The sequence below is a fragment of the Oryctolagus cuniculus genome, chromosome 13, assembly GCF_964237555.1.
Source record: "Oryctolagus cuniculus chromosome 13, mOryCun1.1, whole genome shotgun sequence".
Lineage (NCBI taxonomy): Eukaryota > Metazoa > Chordata > Mammalia > Lagomorpha > Leporidae > Oryctolagus > Oryctolagus cuniculus.
This window is the reverse complement of record NC_091444.1, coordinates 36,161,428-36,178,855: the sequence shown is the minus strand read 5'-3', so window position 1 is coordinate 36,178,855 and position 17,428 is coordinate 36,161,428. Positions and strand designations below refer to the sequence as shown.

Genomic DNA, 17,428 nt, shown 5'->3' with positions numbered 1-17,428 from the left:
GGCAATAGAGCAGACTTTTGTGAAGTGCTTGCTACGTGGTGGGCACTGATGTAGGTCCCTTACCCGCGTATTTCAGGGAATCTTCCCCACAACTCGATGAGGTAGCAATGATTATGATCTCTTGGGGCCAATTAATTGCTGTCACTTTGCCTAGAGAGTGTTGGTATCATGCATAGAAAGTGACAATGCATATAGATTTATATTACATATAAATTGATAACAACTGATACCACATGTATGTAGATTGCATACAGAAATTACATTAGGCTCAAACTGGGCCATTTGTAAAGATGGCAGCCCTATCAGAAAAATTATCTTCCCCAAGGTTCACTGTTTAGGAAGTAATTTTGTGCATCTGGGAATAGGAGTTGGGAACAAAAGAAATAATATGCTCATAGGAGAAAAAAAAAACCTGCAGAGAGGTTCTGATACCTGCTCAAAATGGGATCTGAAATGGAGACTGAGTGGACCTCTAGGAAGCAACAGATAGGGCTCATGTTAAGAGGAGGGAGAAGAGCCATCGTGTGCCACAAGCACTGAGGTACAGGAGACCCCAGATCTGCAAGCACCTTCTTTTGATTAGCTAGTAGTCTTTCCACATAGCAGAGGCTTGCAAATATTAGGTGCTGCACTTAGTGTTAGCTTCCTGCTTTATTTGGTAAAATGAAAATGCTTTCTCAGTGAACTTCACCTTCCTCTGAAATTATTTTATGAGATCAATTTTTTTTTTTTGACAGGCAGAGTGGACAGTGAGAAAGAGAGAGACAGAGAGAAAGGTCCTCCTTTGCTGTTGGTTTACCCTCCAATGGCAGCCGCGGCCAGCACACTGCGCTGATCCGATGGCAGGAGCCAGGTACTTATCCTGGTCTCCCATGGAGTGCAGGGCCCAAGTACTTGGGCCATCCTCCACTGCATTCCCTGGCCACAGCAGAGAGCTGGCCTGGAAGAGGGGCAACCGGGACAGAATCCGGTGCCCCAACCAGTACTAGAACCCGGTGTGCTGGCGCCGCAAGGCGGAGGATTAGCCTAGTGAGCCATGGCACCGGCCTGAGATCAATTCTTAAAAATTAGTTTTGCAGTGACTTGATCAGCTCTTGTCCTGACGGTTGATGTACAATGTAATACTTTATCCATTTTAGTATTTTCTTTTTTTCTAGTACCATTGGTTGAACTCTGTAATTAACACACAATTATTCTTAGGTGTTTAAATTTTAACTGAAAAGTGATCCCTGTTAGGAATTTGGAAAACATTATGCTGAGTGAAATAAGCCAATCCCAAAGGGACAAATACCACTTGTTCTCCCTGATAGGTGACAACTAATTGAGCACCAAAAAGGAAACCTGTTAAAGTGAAATGAACACCATGAGAAATGGTGCCTTGATCAGCCCTTACCCTGACTGTTATTGAGCAACTTAATATGTTATCCCTCTTAGTATTTTTTTTGTTTGTTCTACTTAATACTTTTGATTGAATACTGTAATCAATACACAGTTATTCTTAAGTGCTAAAACTTAACTGAAAAGTGATTGCTGTTAAATATAAGAGTGGGAATAAGAGGGGGAAGAGATGTGCAGTTCAGGACATGCTCAAGCTGACTTACCTCAAACGGTAGAGTTAGAAACATACCAGGGGATTCCAATTCAATCCCATCAAGGTGGCATGTACCAATGCCATCTCACTAGTCCCAGTGATCAATTTCTGTTCACAATTGATCATAATGATAGGACTAAGAGCCAAAGGGAGCACATAAACAAGAATAGTGTCTACAAATACTAGCTGATAGAATAAAAAAGGGAGAGAATGATCCAACATGGGAAGTGAGATACACAGCAGACCCATAGAATGGCAGATGTCCTAAACAGCACTCTGGCCTCAGAATCAGCCCTTAAGTCATGTGGATCTGGCTGAAAAGCCCGTGAGAGTATTTCAGGCATGGAAAGCCAAGACACTCTGGGGGAAAAAAATAAACCCAAATGAAAGATCTCTGTGAGTGAGATCCCAGTGAAAAGAACAGGTCATCAAAGAAGGAGGTACCTTTCTCTGAAGGGAAGAGAGAACTTCCACTTTGACCACGTCTTTGTCTAAATATCATCAGAGTCGGTGAACTCAGGGGGCTTCCATAGCCTTGGCAACTCATGACAAGAGCCTAGGGTGATTACTGATGCCATAAACAAGAGTGTCAATTTGTTAAGTCAACAACAGGAGTCACTGTGCACTTACTCCTCATGTAGGATCTTTGTCCTTAGTGTGCTGTACATTGAGATTTAATGCTATAACTAGTACTCAAACAGTATTTTTCACTTTGTGTTTGTATGTGGGTGCAAACTGTTGAAATCTTTACTTAATGTATGCTAAACTGATCTTCTGTATCTAAAGAGAAACGAAAATGAATCTTGATGTGAATGGAAGGGGAGAGGGAGTGGGAAAGGGGAGGGTTGTGGGTGGGAGGGACGTTATGGGGGGGAAGCCATTGTAATCCATAAGCTGTACTTTGGAAATTTATATATACTAAATAAAAGTTAAAAAAAAAAAGAATTAGTTTTGGGGGCCGGAGCTGTGCCTCAGTAGATTAATCCTCCACCTGAAGCACCAGCATCCCATATGGGCACCGGTTCTAGTCCCAGATGCTCCTTTTTCAATCCAGCTCTCTACTGTGGCCTGGGAAAGCAGTAGAAGATGGCCCAAGTGCTTGGGCCCCTGCACCCACATGGGAGACCAGGAGGAAGCACCTGGCTCCTGATTTCGAATTGGCATAGCTCCAGCCGTGGCGGCCATTTGGGGGGTGAACAAATGGATGGAAGACCTTTCTCTCTGTCTGTCTCTCTGTCTGTAACTCTACCTCTCAAATAAATAAATAAAATCTTCAAAAAAAAAAAAAAGAATTAGTTTTGTGTGTTGTCATATAGCAGGTTAAGTCACCTCTTGTGTTGCTGGCGTTCTATGTTAGAATGCAAGTTCCAGTCCTGGTTACTCTTTTTTCCAATCCAACTTCCTGCTAATACACCTGGGAAGGCAGTGGAATATGATCCAAGTACTTGGGCTCCTGTCACCTTTGTGGGGGACCAGGATAGAGTTCCTGGTTCCTAGTCTTGGCCTGGCACAACTCTGGCTGTTGTGGCCATTTGTGAAGTGACCTAGTGGATGGAAGATTCTCTCTCTCTCTCTCTTCCCCCTTTCTCTCTCTTTCGATGTGTGTGTGTGTGTGTGTGTGTTTGTGTTGTGTGTGTGTGTGTGTATGTTCCTCTGCCTTTCAAATAAATAAACAAATAAAAAGAATTATTTTTGCTAAAGGGAAGGGAAGAGAGATCCTGGGTACACAAGGTACCTGGGAGTAGAAGAAGCAAATAACTAAGAGAAGGTGAAGAATATGGGGAGACAGAGTGGGCCACCTAAGAGAAGCCACACACAATTTTCCCAGTATCATCTGGGGGAGGGTCTCAGGTAAAGAGGTGCCAGAAGCCTGCAGAAAGCTGCAGACTTGACCTTGTACACATACTCCCTCCAGGGGCACCTGGACATGCCCCTGTTTATGTCATAGCAAACACATGTGCTCTCACTCAGCTAAATGTGCCCCAGGCAGTGCCCTACATTCCTTTAGTGGGAGAGTTAAACACGATGCTTCCTGTGAGTGGCCATTTTGGGGTGGAGGTAGGTGCATTTGCTTTTCAACCTCTCACTGCCTGTTGAGTAGCATGGGAAGGTGTGGGATGTGTGAAGGCACAAATATTTGAACCTCAAGGTCCTCAGAAACCTCTATCTTTAGCAAAACTGGGGACCTCTGCCATCTTCCACTATCCTCTTTCAGCAGTCAGTCATCCTAAACTTTTTAGTCCCACATTGCCTCAACAACCAAATAGCAGAGACAATGACCTTAGCCTGCTAGCCAATGCCTGTAGTCTAAAGGGGCTAATTCTGCCTTCATCTTCCTAGCTTCAGTGTCTGGTACAGTGAAAGTACTTGAAAAAGCTTGCTGAAACATTGGGTGATTTTCCTATTCACAGAAAATCTGAGCCCTGTACCTACCATTGCCTAGATATAGTCTGCAATTGGAAGGTAGAAACAAGAATTCAGATATGTGTTCTGCCCTCCAGGGTTTGCTAACAGAGCGTATATTCATGGGACAAATTAGTGGCTATAGACATGGAGTGCTTAAATTTAAAATTAATCATCTGCATATTATCTGTGCTTCTCATCCCTAGGTGAGCATTAGGATCACTGCTGTTGCTTTATTAAGTCATAGATGCCCAGAGCTCACCCACAGAGACTCTGATTAGGTCTATCTGATCAAGGTCTGTATTTTTAAAATAGCCCCAACTGAGCCAGCATTCGGGGTATGAATCACTGGAACAAGTGCTAGAGAAAATAACTTTAAAAGATACCAGAAAGAATCATAATGGGGGGAGAAATCTTATGGCACAATTGGAACTTACTTTGAACCCTGAATCACAAAGAGGATTTGGATGGATGGACTGTGATGGAGAAAGGAGAGCCTTCTGGCTGGTAGGGAAATGTGGGCCCATTGCGAACAAAGAGAGGAGAGCTTCCCAGCTGGAAAAGGAGTAGTGGAGTTTGCAAAAAAAGAAAAAAGTTGGAAATTGAGAGGAGTGGATTAGATATTTTGGTCAAAAAATAGAAATTTTCCATTAGGAGGAACAAATAAATACAAGATATCTTTTGCACACCATGGTGACTATAGTTGATAACAATTTATCATGCACTTGAAAATTACTCAGAGTAAATGGAAACTATATGAGGTAATGAATATGTTAATAGTTTGATTTAACCATTCCACAATGTGCATATATAATCTCAAAGCATCATATTGTAAACCAGATGTGTAAAGTTTTTGTCAATTAAAAAGAAACTGATTTTTTAAAAGTTTATAAAGAGAGGGAGTTGCAAAGCAGAGTGAAGCATACCTGCTGAGTAGCAAACACTCTTGAGAGAAAGGGTGTGGAGGTTCACATGCGAGGAAGGTGGCAGTCCTATCTGGAATGAAGCCGCTTTGTGCCTGATGGCCGAATGGACAGCCTCAGTGACCAGTGGGAAAGAATCTTTGATCACCAGCCTGGGAAGTAGTGGGTCTTCGGTTGTGCCCACAAAACAGCTATGGGTGGCTGCAAAAGTGGTGTTGAAGAAAGGTTGAAGCAGCAAGGAAATGTACCCATTTTCAATCCAAGACACAATTATTAAGATGCCATCTTTTAAAAGGAGCCTGGGGTCTGAGGTTCTTAGAACTTCTTGAAGCTCTTGAGAGCTTCACTTGTATTTCCTTGGCTTTCCCTGATTCCAAGATTGTCAGGTTTCCTTTCCTCGGTGGCAAACTATTTTGCCCTTCTGCCTCCTTTTCCAGTGGATGAAAAACAAGATGGGTGAGGATCAGTGGTCACTGGAGGTTGAGGGGAGATTCAAAAAGATAACTGAGGGGCATTGCTATGGTGCGGAGAGTTAAACCACCATCTGGAGTGCCAGCATCCCATGTGGCCACCGATTGAAGTCCCTGCTGTTCCACTTCCAATCCATCTCCCTGCTAATGCACCTGAGAAAGCAGCGGAAGTTGACCCAAGTGCCTGGGTCCCTGCCACCCACATGGGATACCCAGAAGAAGTTCCTGGCTCCTGGCTTTGGCCTGGCTCACCCCTGCTGTTCGGCCATTTCAGGAGTGAACCAGAGGATAGAAGACTTCTGTGTGTGTGTGTGTGTGTGTGTGTGTGTGTCTCCCTATCTCTCCTCTCTCTCAGTAACTCTGCCTTTCAAACAAATAAACTCTTACAAGCAGATAACTGAAAATATCTTAAATGAAAAGTGCTCCAAGGGGAAGGTCAGGCATTGGGTATACCTGATTCCCACTTTTAAAGTACAAAATGAGAAACAGGTAATAATTGATACCAGCCCAAATGGTCAAGTGAGACTGTTGATGGCTCACACCAAATTTAGTTTACTCACTTATGACACACGTTAAGATCAGTTTCATTGCATGAAGTACTTTCCGCAGCAGGTGTAGGGACAGGAGGTGTGGGGTCAGAAGATTATGGAAAAAGCAACTCACCAGAGTAAATAAAAATGCACTGATACTTTCTCATTTCTTCCATCAGTAGCCTATCTATTTCTCTACCAAACTGAGGGCAAACAGAAAATAAATCAAAGGATAAAAACATAGAACTTAAATTGGAAGATACTCCCAAGTCCCAGGGTTGTGAGACGCACATTTGCATACTGTGTGCTTTACAATGAGCTATTATTAGCATGGTAGAAATAGCAGCAAATGAGGACTACAGATTTTGCCCAGAGGCAGAGCAGACAAAAGTAACAGCAGTTGCCCAGGAAAGCAAGATGATTCCAGTTTAACTCATCCAAGAAAACTCTTCTAAGAATGAGACCAAAATCTGGAACTGAGTCTTGGAGGGAGCTTGAGGCTGTGCCATCACAGTGATGCCGGCTGCTGCCGAGGGTGTCATGACAGGGTGTCATGACATGTCTGAAGGCCCTGGAGAGGCACACTTAGATAATAGTCCGGGTCTCTAGGTCAGATTCAGTGCTCTGCAGGCTGTCCTGGTAAGTCACAGAGGTTCAACCTGTCTTATGCTCTCGCTCTGTAGGTCTGAGATGTCTACAGCCAGATGCCCTAACTCTCCCAACTTCCAGCTGAGGCCGGAGTCCCCAGACCTGTGTGGGCTTGAGACAGGAAATACTGAAATAGGTTCAGTACTTCCCCACTCTCCTCCCTTCCAGAAGTGGCACCTCAGTATTGAATCATTCTCTGGATTAGGCTGAACCAGCTGAGCATTGGCTCCCTAGTACCTGAGTCACTCTCACTTTTTATTAGCCCTAGTGTACCCTAATGGACTTCCTCCTTCCCCAGATTGCCAGTCTCTGAGCTCATAATAGCCACAGTATAATTACAGAATTCCCATAGACAAGCTTCTTCAAGGAAGTCTTCCATTTCGCTTTCACCGAATGTGGCCAGTCAGATACCCATGTTGGAGGCTGAGGCGAACAGATCACCTCTGCTGGCCACACCCGTCCATCCTCCACCCTGCACAAGTCACAATTACCACATGGTTCACTGGAGGCAGGGTAGTCAGGGGACTACTGGTGGTAATTGACTCAGCTAAATGCAGGCACAGAACAGCAATTTCCACACAAGTCTGATAAGCTAGTGCTTTTCTCTACTCACAAATCCTTTTTTTGTTAGAGAGCTTTCTCCAGCATTCAGACAGCATCTAATGCTCCATCCTGCAACGAGAGGGACCTGGCATATGCCAAAGTTTTTGAGGAAAAGATGGTGGTGATGTTCTAGGGTAAAGAGGGTGGCGACATGGGTCACGGGGAGCTTTTATAGATGAATGGCGGAGAACTTTGTAAAAGACACATGCTCCAGTCACCCCTTCCTTGCATCCAAACCCCAGAGACTATGCAAGCGTCAGCTTCAGCAAAGGACAATTTCCCAGTGCATTTCCTCAGTTCATGGCTAACCTTCTGGAAGTAAGCATCCGGGTAGGCTGAGTTCACAGGGCAGGAGCACAGCAAGAATGTCACGCAGCCCCAAGGACAGTTACTTTTAGGGCCATTGTTTTGATTCTTGGTGAAATGGGAACTCATTAAAAGTTACACAGATGTGTGGAAGTCTGACTTTGTTTTCACCCTGCCTGAACTGATGTACTGTAACATCCAAAGCTTGCCCAAGACCTCTGATTCCTAGCTCTTAGAACCTGACCACAAGGGGTAGTCTCTTTCAGCTTCATGCAGTGGAGTACTTTCACTTGCTTCCTCCACCCTATGGTTTAATTCCAGAAATGTATCTATAACTCTTCAGTGCTCTGTCTCCTCCTGTGGTTCTCAAGGGGTAGCCCCTGGACCACTACCTAAAACTGGCTGGAAATGCAAAATCTAAGACCTGCTGAATCAGAAACATTGAGGGCAGAATTCAGAAATCTGTTTATTAAGCTCGCCAGGGGGATTCTGATGGGAGCCCAGTTTGAAAACCACTGTTCTAGGTCAACTGATTCTTTTGATCAACTCCTACCACTGATAATCTGTGCCAGAGGCCAAAGCATGTTCCATTTTTGTTAATTATTTAATCAATACCCAGGTACTATTCAAGTCATTTATGGAGGCCACTCAGTTAGAACCCATGGCTAAAACAGTTTTCTGGAAATGTATTTGTCACAAGCTCTCACAGCTCTATTCACCATCTTCATATGCTGTGGATTCTATAAAGTGATTTGGTATCCTTGGCATTGTTTTCTTTCTGGAATAGCTCTGTACTGTTTTTTTCTATAATAAGACCCATTGAGAGGGGCATCATAATGGTTTGTTAAGATCTATTCTATTCGCACTAATAAAACCCCCAATCTCCCCCCAAATTAGTATGGTGTGAAAGAGAGTCATCAACCTTCCTGAAAGGTTTCTTTGTTCCCCTTATGTGCTACCCAGAGCTCACTGATTTATACGTGACCTCAGTTCTATTAGCTCTGGGTGTGTTGTCTTACAAGTGGAATTAGATGAATGAAAGGTTTATTCCCTTTAGGATCTGTCTTAAATGAGTTCCCTCCCATGTGAGAGAACCCCGGTAACTTGAACGTGTCTCCAAGTAAGAGATGTAAGTAAAAACCAGGCAGAGAGCAGAAAACTGTGCCTGGCCTCAAGATTTTACCTACCATCCTATTTTTCTCTCCTGGTTCCTGGCTTGGCTTGACTTAAGATTCCGCTCTTTCAATGGGAAGTACCCATCAGCGCTCTTTTGCATGAACTTTGGATGGCAGCTGACTTGCCAGTGTTGTACATCTCTAATTCCACACCTCAGGAAACCTGACACAGTGTGTGTGTAGGGGGGTGCCACTGTTTCTGACCACACTCACTTCCTGATTGTGTGCCAGCAAAATCCCCCTATTCTAGCCTCACATTTCTTAAACTTCAGTGTATATCTTAATCACCAGAAGGGCTAGATGCAGTTGCAGGTTGCTGGGCTCCACCACCTGAGTTGCTAATTCAGAAGTTTTGGGCTGGGACCCAAGAATTTGCATTTTTAAAAGTTCAGAGAGCAGAGTGATTTTACTGACCAAGAGCCCACACTTTGAGAACCACTGCTGTAGACTGGCTAAGGTCAATCTTTGGATTGTTTCTGATTGTTGAAGACCTCATGTCCTTCTATTCTCAACACAGTGTTTCACCTACTCTCTTATTTCATTCTTTCCCATTTCAACGTCATATCTCTTGCAAGTTGCCAGGTAACTATATTTACTTCTTGGGCAGCCAAAGTGGTACAAACCTCACTGTCTTCACATAACTTCTGTTTCATACAGTGACTGACCTGGCTTCAGGAAAATAAATTGCTCCTTTGCTAAAATTGAAGTCCTTTGAAGGTATTAAAACCACATAGTACCCTGTAGAAATGGACTGCATCTCATGGTATTTACAGATAGACACCAGACACATGTAATAGAATTATAGATCAGCCTCATTTAAGATAAAGTTTGCTGGGGGAGGTCAAAATTGCTCCCTATGGGACCTAAATTAGGTACAAAGCAATTAACTTTAAGCAACCAAAAAATTGACTCTATAAAAATTCCATTTCAAATCAGCTTTTAACTACTAGCTCATTACCGGGTACCTTTACTGTGTAAGAGAAAAACAAGTCTCCAGAGATGAAAAATGCAATTTAAATTTTGAGAACCTCCCCAAATATGGAAATTAATGAAGCCTTAGATCTGACCTCTTACAGAGGTCAGATGTTTCTACTGACTTTTTGGCTTTTCAATTTTCTGTATCCAGAAAAATAAATCTTTTCACTCCTGAAAACAAATATATTTGTTTTCCAGTTATGCTGATGGCCTAGTTACGCAATATTAAATACACTTGATTTTATTCCATTTCCTTCTGAGTGGGAATTATAGATTGCTTTCATTGAAAGCCAGCATATCAGCTCAATAATCACTTTATTTTCACAAAATGTGATTCTTTGCCTGCCATACAGAAATAATTTGGTAAGTGTTCATCAGACAGAACATTAATAGATTATTGGTTAATCATTGACAATAAATTAGTGGAAGTTGTTAGTTTTAATATATGATCATAAAGTTAATGCACTTGCTTTAAGACCTTGAAAATAGGGAAAATAAAGAAGTTAAAGAAATAAAATAATAATCCATAACCTCACAACATGAAACTAATCACTATTAATTTTTGAAACATTCTTCCCATCACATGTTCCCATCTGTATACATGTGTATACATAATTATAATCAATCCTATATAAAATATCACATTTGCAGAATGACATCAGCAAGATAGCCAAATAGTTACCTGTTGCTCATTTTCCTCATAAACAAGGACCCCAACAAATACTTAAAAACTGTAACTCAACTAGAATGACTGAAAAAGTACACTGAAGTGTAGCAGGGAAGGTGTGGAGTGTGGAAGCCCAGGATAACAGCATAGAAAGGAGAGCAAGATTACCTTGCCTCTCCCACTCTGTCTGGATTGGCCCCACGCCAAGCTGGGCTTCTCCTTACAAGGAAACAGTAGGTGGAGACCTGGAAAGCCCCACTGCTACTACAAATGACTACATGGGAGATTCCTGCAGCCATCACAGGCTCTGAGCACAGTTTAGAGAATTTCCCAGGGTTTTTGTGGCTGTATTGTCACATAGTAGGAGCCCACATTATGTGACTCTCATGCCCATGACCTAAGCTGCTACAGCCCAGAGCCATCTTAAAGCTAGAAAGGCTACAGTGCCTTCTGCCCTGGGAACTAGTAGCCACTAAACTTTCCCTTATTGAGACTTTGCCTTCATTCTGCCATACTCACATGGGTGGCTGAAGCCTTTTTTTTTTTTTTTTTTTTTTAAGATTTACTTATTTATTTATTTGAAAGTCAGACTTACACAGAGAGAACGAGAGGCAGAGATCCACCTGCTAGTTCACTCCCCAGTTGGCTGCAACGGCCAGAGCTGTGCCAATCCGAAGCGAGGAGCCAGGAGCTTCTTTCAGGACTCCCATGTGGGTGCAGGGGCCCAAGGACTTGGGCCATCTTCCACTGCTTTCACAGTCCAGAGCAGAGAGCTGGATCAGAAGTGGAGCAGCTGGGTCGCGAGCCGGCCCCAGGCTGAAGCTTTAAAACCTTAACTGCTAAGAGCCTAGCCCTAGCAGAAAGGCCAAGAGCCCAGCTTTGAAACTGATTTGTACTCCACACCCCAGGGAACTTGTAGACTTGCACAGAAAGGAAGCTGGCACACAGGCAGCATATTCAGATATTCTCCCCATTTCTCAGTGAGAACTTGGCATACAGCCAGCCAGACAGACATCCTCTTATGTGCCTGATACCAGCCCAACAGTCACTAGACAGCAGGCTTTTCTCCCTGGATAGCCGACCACACAGCTGATGAGTTCAAAGCACTTTGAACTTAGCTCAACAGCCAGACAGCCAAGTGGTTGCTACACCTACCAGAGAGTATGCCAAATAGTCTCAGCCCCATAACACCTGTAGTCAAAACACATCTAGCCTGACAGCCAGCCAAGTGGCAGCCACGTCTCAGCCACACTGTGCCATGTCACCATAGTCAAAACCACCCACACTTTATTAAATATTGCCAAGTTGTTATTTTTAGTGCTTATACCAATGCAGTCTCTCTGGTGGCTATCCAAGCTGGCTCTCTTCTTCTACATCCTGCTCTGCATGTGGTACAGTAAAACAGTTTAATGCTTACCAATCTGAAAGATGTAAAATGGTGTCTTTTTAAAAGATTCATTTATTTATTTGAAAGGCAGAGTTACAGAGGAGGCAGACGATCTTCCATCCACTGGTTCACTCCCCAGATGGCTGCAAAGTCCAGAGCTGAGCATACCCGAGGCAGGAGCCTGGAGATTCTTCTGGGTCTCACACATGGGTGCAGGGGCTCACACACTTGGGCCATCTTCCATGCTTTCCTAGGCACATCAGCAGGAGCTGGATCAGAAGTGGAGCACATGGTCTTAAACCAATGCTCACGCGGATGTCAGCTCTGCAGGCATCGGCTTTACCTGCTACGCCGCATCACCAGCCCTTAAAAGGTGTCTTATTTTGTTTGACTATTGCTTAACATGAAGGGCTGACAAACTTTTTGTTGAGGGCTAAACAGTAAATTTGTATGGTTTGTGGATCACATGGCCTCTCTCTTAGAGTCTTCTTGGAGATTGTTGCTTATTTGTACGTAACTCCTGGTTGGATTTGGCCTGCATGACCATCTTTTCCTTGAGAATCAGTGAGGCTGAGCTGCTTTTCAGATGTTCACAGACCATTCAGTTTTTCCTGTTTTTAAAAACCCATTTTCCAGCCGGCGCTGCGGCTCACTAGGCTAATCCTCCGCCTGTGGCGCCGGCACACCAGGTTCTAGTCCCGGTCAGAGCACCGGATTCTGTCCTGGTTGCTCCTCTTCCAGGCCAGCTCTCTGCTGTGGCCCTGGAGGGCAGTGGAGGATGGCCCAGGTCCTTGGGTCCTGCACCCACATGGGAGACCAGGAGAGGCACCTGGCTCCTGGCTTCAGATCGGCGTAGTGTGCTGGCCGTAGCGGCCACTTGGGAGGTGAACCAATGGAAAAAGGAAGACCTTTCTCTCAGTCTCTCTCTCTCTCACTGTCTAACTCTGCCTGTAAAAAAAAAATTTTTTTTCCATTTTTCTATTGGTTTATTTATTCTTTCTTGATTTGTGGGTGGTCTTTGTAAATTCTGAGTATGTATCTGATCTCAGTTATATGTAATGCTGGTATCTCTCCAATTCTTTGGCTTAGATTTTCTTTTTTTTTAGATTTTTTATTTTTTTAAATTTTTATTTAATAAATATAAATTTCCAAAGTACAGTTTATGGATTACAATGGCTCCCCCCCCATAACTTCCCTCCCACCTGCATCCCTCCCATCTCCTGCTCCCTCTCCCATTCCATTCACATCAAGATTCATTTTCAATTATCTTTATATATAGAAGATCGATTTAGTAGATATTAAGTAAAGATTTCATCAGTTTGCACCCACACAGAACATAAAGTGTAAAATACTGTTTCAGTACTAGTTATAGCATTAATTCACATTGGACAACACATGAAGGACAGAGATGCTACATGAGGAGTAAGTACACAGTGACTTATTTATTTGAAAATTAGAGTTACACAGATAGAAGGAGAGGCAGAGAGAGAGATCTTCCATCCAATGGTTCACTCCCCAAGTGGCCGCAATGGCCGGAGCTGTGCCAATTGGAAGCTAGGAACCAGGAGCTTCTTCCAGGTCTCACATGAGGGGGCAGGGGCCCAAGCACTTGGGCCATCTTCTACTGCTTTCCCAGGCCATAGCAGGGAGCTGGATTGGAAGTGGAGCAGCTGGGACTAGAAATGGCACCTATATGGGATGCTGGTGCTTCAGGCCAGGGCGTTAACCCGCTGAGCCATAGCGCTGGTCCCTGGCTTAGATTTTCAATTACAACTCAGTCTTGACTAGAAGTCTTCTCATGGGGTTTCCAAGCAGTATTTGGATCCTCTACAAAGAATGATATTTTCTCTCCTTATACACATAGATCTCTCTTATTTTTCTTTCAAGTCTTATTATGTGGGTCACAACGTTCGGAGCAATTTAAACTATATATATATATATATATATATATATGATTTATTTGATTTTTTGAAAGGTAGGGTGACAGAAGAAGAAAGGGAAGAAGAGAGGGGGTAGAGAGAAAGAATGATGAGAGAGAGAGAGAGAGAGAGAGAGAGAGAGAGAGAGACTGATTCTGAATCTCAACCAGGTCTGAGCCAGACTGAAAACCGAAGCCCAGAATTCCATCCTGGTCTCCCACATGGGTGATGAGGACCCAAGTATTTGGACCATATTCTGCTGCCTTCCCAGGTCCATCAGCAGGGACCTGTATCGGAAGCAAGATAGCCAGAACTTGAACTGGCATTCAAATATGGGATGCTGGCATGGCAAGTGGTTCCTTAACCCACTCTGCCACAACACTGGCCCCAAAGAAAATATATTTTAACCAAATAAATTGATGCTGTCATTTCCGGGTAAGAATGAGATTAGAGGTTTTTTAAAAAAGTTTTTTTTTCCATTACAATAGTCAATCCTTTCAAGCTACCAACTCTTCTTTTGAGTTGACACTTTTGCATTTTCTACTATACCCATGGGCATTTCCTATTATGTAAATAAAATGTTTGAGCTTTTTCTTGCCTGCTATGCTCGTTTTTATGCTCAATAGTGAGGATCCACTAGTAGAAAATGTACTTTTTAAAGAAGCATATTCTTAGGGGTCATGAATGAATGGATACAGGAATGCATGAAGACATGAAGTGGTTGAGGGCCTCCAAACAGGACAGAGTACTATGTTTAGAAGGAGGATTACAGGCTGAACTGCATAAGGCAGATGGAAGGATGTTTTGTAAAATCAAAAAGTGTTGTACAACATTGAGTTATTATTTGAATTGTTACCAGCCACAGTCACAATATCATCAATATCTCTAGGGGAAATTTCTAGCTGCAATATAGTTTGAAAATCCTCTTTAACTTCTCCCTGAGAAGTATGCAAACCATGAGATAGTTGGGATAGGGTTGCTTAGCATTTTTAAGTTGGCAAGTTTTCCAAAGCTACTTGAATCTAAGAATGATAATCAGTTTTATGTTACATATTGAGTGATCTACAGTGAAAGCTTGAAAAAAAATTTGGAAATTGAAATAATTGATGTGGAAACAGTTCTGATGAATGCTAGGCTCAACAATTATTTACTCAGAAGAGACAAAGGCAATCATGCTGCCCCCCCCCCCCCCAAGTCAGGTAAGACGCATCAGTATGCGTCTTTCTCCAGAATCAGGCCTCCAAGAGCTTAGAACGCAGGAAGAGATGATATAAGAACTCAAGTGATCATTTCCCCAAAATGCGCTTTGTGAAGCACCAGCTGGAGAAACGGGCACCACAGCTTTCCTTTCAGGGGCAGGTGGGAAAAGCTTTCCTAGATTTTGAAAGGTGGCTTCCTTACAGCCCAATTGATTCCTGTAACTACTGTCGAGTAAGAAATAATACCAACCATGAAACTTACCAGTGCTGCCCAGAGGATATCATCAGCCTGGACATGTTGGTGCACTCTGCTGCCTTTAGGACGCAGCCATTGGGGTTCATTTCTGGGAAGATAAGACACCCCTCCATGCTGCTGTCCCCACCTCCATCATCAGAAGCACCTTTTCTGGCAGCTACACAGGGCCTCCTTTGAATTTGCCTGCCCCATAAGCCTTTCCCTCTGTATATATTTCACTCCAAATGTCCCCAGAACACTTGTGGAGTAGTTTTCTCTCTGTAGTCTCTGTCTCTACCTTGAAGCTGACATAGGTAAGAGAGACCACTTTTTTAAAATACAACTTGGCTGGACAGCTCTGACTCCCTGCGAATCTTATCATAATGGAAGGGGTCGACTCCATAATTTTATTACAACCATTACTCTCCTGTAGGAGACAGAGGCCTAGCAGGTACACTAGGCCCCTGGGAGCTCCTGCTAAGTAAGCACTCATGTTATTCATTTAATTTTCAAAAGACTGAAGACACAATATGCTGCCTATCTGATGGTATGGGCCCCAAAGTAGAAGAAAGCATGTTACCGATGAAGAAAACTAGTGGCACTGGGTCTGTGAAGCTGGGGAAATGGGTGCAAAGGGACAACTAAGACAGACAAGGATGCACATGGAGCAGTGCATTAAGTCATTTTTGTCCATGGGGAGATGTCCCTATGAAGTAGTACAGCAGGAGTGGTGAGGATTATAAGAAAGTGTGCTACTCAAAGGATGTGAGTGCTTCCCAAAATGCTGAGCAAGTGATGGTGAGAACAGAACAGAGTTATTATTTTCTTTTAAAAAACTTATTGATTGATTTGAAAAGCAGGTAGGGAGGGAGAGAGAGAGAGAGAGAGAGAGAATGAATCTTCCCTTCCATTTGATGGTATATTCCCCAAATGGCCAACATGGCCAAGGCTGGACCAGGCCAAATTCAGGAGGCTGGAACTCCATCTGCGTCTCTCACGTGGGTGCAGGGGCCCTTTTATGCTGCACTTGGGCCATTTTCTGCTGCTTTCCTAAGCACATTAGCAAGGAACTGGATCAGAAGCGGAGCATCTGGGACCTCAACTAGCACTCATATTGGATGCTGGCATCACAAGTAGCAGTCTAACCTGATGCACCACAACTCTGACCTCAGAGCCATCATTTTATGACCCTCACCCATAAAGTCCCATAATTTTCAAACTGTGCTTTGAGAAACAGAAAGTGAAGAGACAATTCATGATCCTGTGACACTGACCACACCCAAGATTCAGAACAAAATCCCCTCTTTCTTGCAGAACAGGTTGGATCAGGATATCTGTATGGCATTGTAATTACCCTGTTCTTTTTGACCAAGTTCATTCATCTCAGATAGTTTTCTTAGTGAAGGAGCAAGCCAGGGAGTGAGACGAAAGCATCTTCAGATCCATGTGGATCCCCATTCACCCTTCTCTTCTCACTTATCCCCTCTGGAGAGAGACCTGAAATAAACAAACATGTGGAAAGAGCCACCAGGGACCAGTCCCTGGGACTTAGGATAAAGATTCCCAGGGTGGTGTTGAGACTATTTTTCATCCCTTTATGTCATCTTTGTTTTTTTTTCTCTTTTTCACCTGGAGAAGCATTTGTGTGATAAGACTCAGAGGCAGATGTCAGGTGTATCCCATGCTACAGAGATAGAAAGTGGGATTCCCTGGAGCCAGATGGCAAAGGAGGATCCGGTTGAAGTGTTTCAGAAACCAGTGGCCTGGCAGGATCACTTCTGGCGCCTGGATGTAGGAATATAGATGCAAGCTAGGAGCCACCCGTATTTCCTCTCTCAGAAACCTCAGAAGTGTGGCAGCAGGTGACAGTGTACTTTACAGAATCAGCAGAAGGAGTATTTATGCCAGGAAACACCCCAAGGAGTCATACTGTCCTTGTGTGCAGAAGAAATGTGGGAAGGGTAGACTGGAGAAGCTTAGAGTAACCCTGGGAGTACAGGCTTATATTAGCTGACTGTGCAGGGGCTTCTCTTCCCTGCTCCAGGGCGAGGCTACTCTTGGATCAAAAAGAGAAGCCTCCATCTGTTAGAATGAAAATTTGGTAGATATTGTTTATTTTTCATTAGCAAGTTAACATGACTGTTTGGAAACGTCATTTTAAATATGTTTCTCAGATATTTTTAGTAACACATGTTCCAAAACTAATTTAATACACTCCCTTTAATTTTTTGAAAAGAAGGTGAGAGAGGCCAGCTAAAGTGATGGTGGAGGTCATTAAGCCAGAAGAGTGATTGCCCAAACACACAGTATTTCTTGCATCAGAAGTGTCCCCCAAGCCTCTGTGTTCTTTGTTGTTGCTTTTTTTAAAAAGATTTATTTATTTTATTTGAAAGAGTT

The 17,428-nt window shown here is 43.4% G+C and overlaps 1 long non-coding RNA gene across 1 annotated transcript in view; it reads left to right on the top strand.

Annotated features, from left to right (window-relative positions):
- Positions 1–3,588: 3,588 nt before the first annotated feature.
- LOC127483539 (uncharacterized) overlaps positions 3,589–17,428 on the top strand; it is a 30,126-nt gene continuing 16,286 nt past the window's right edge. Inside the window, exon 1 of the long non-coding RNA XR_007909927.2 lies at positions 3,589–3,649. This is a non-coding gene — a long non-coding RNA (uncharacterized lncRNA). The remainder of the gene's footprint in view (positions 3,650–17,428) is intronic.